Here is a 1158-nt window from a genome sequence, read left to right as displayed (position 1 = left end):
CGGCCCCGGGACTCCCTCCCTCCCTCCTCCCTCTTGGAACCCTCCCTGCGTGGGGGGGGGGGGGGGGGGGGGGCACGAAGAAAAAGAGGGTATAAGAAGAATCCAGTGGAAGGAGTAGGGACTGGGGGCGAGGTCAGACAGCCTATCCGGCTAATAAAGCATCATGAGGTTAGGTATAAACTCTGATGACTGCATAAACTCGCCCCTAATGGGGGGGGGGCACTCTCTCCCCCACCCCTCTCTCCCCAGTGCCACTCCCTCCGACCCCCCCCCCACTCTCTTCGTGTCGCTGGGCCCGCCCGGCACGGCCCCGAGGATCACTCCCCGCGCGGCAACGGGACACCGGGTCGCCGGGCCCGCAGGGTCGTCAGTCGGGCGGGGGGGGGGAGGGTGGCCATGCCAGCAGCAGGAGAGGTTTCCAACGAACCCGCGACCGCAGCAGGACCGCCCGCGGCAGACATTTGGACCCAGCGGGTCCGTTCGGGATGGTTGCCGGGCCCGCAGCAGAGGTTTCCTTCCACCCAACGGGGGGGGGGGGGGGGGGGGCGGGGCTGCCCATCTTCCCGCTCGAAGCAACGGCCTCACCCTAACGGCCTCACCCTAACAACCCTCACCCTGACCCTAAACCGCTCGGTTCATGACTTCTCTCCGTTTGGTTCATGAATTCGCCATTTAGTTCACGACTTCTCCTGTTGGTTCCTGACTTCTACCTCGTGGTTCGTGATTCCGGCGGGTAGGTGGGGTGCCCGGATACTCTCGGCGAAAGGTGTTCAAGTGGCAACGGCGGTCCCGTAGATAAGACGGGTTCGGATGCTCGAGCGTGTCGAGTAAGCGCCGGATCGGCGCCGGGCGCCCCCGGCCGGCTGGCTTGCCCCCCCCCCCCCCACCCCCCCCCCCCCTGGCGGCAGAAACGTGTATCGCGCCAGTGCCGCCGCTGAGGTCGAGATTGGCCGCCTCGACCGTTCGAAGCGTCGCAATTCCGGCGGGACTTCCGAACGCTCGTACCGCCAAGTCAGCCGCGACATTCGAGAATTGCACTAAGTCCGAAAGCTGGCGTCGCTTCTTTTTTGCCCGCCGCAGGTTAACGATTTGACGGCGGAAGTCGAGGAGGTCCGATGTGCGGCCTTCAGCGGGGCCGCGGCGCGCCTTTCCCGCCAG

The sequence above is a fragment of the Rhinoraja longicauda genome, unplaced genomic scaffold, assembly GCF_053455715.1.
Source record: "Rhinoraja longicauda isolate Sanriku21f unplaced genomic scaffold, sRhiLon1.1 Scf000221, whole genome shotgun sequence".
NCBI lineage: Eukaryota > Metazoa > Chordata > Chondrichthyes > Rajiformes > Arhynchobatidae > Rhinoraja > Rhinoraja longicauda.
This window is presented reverse-complemented; position numbering follows the sequence as displayed.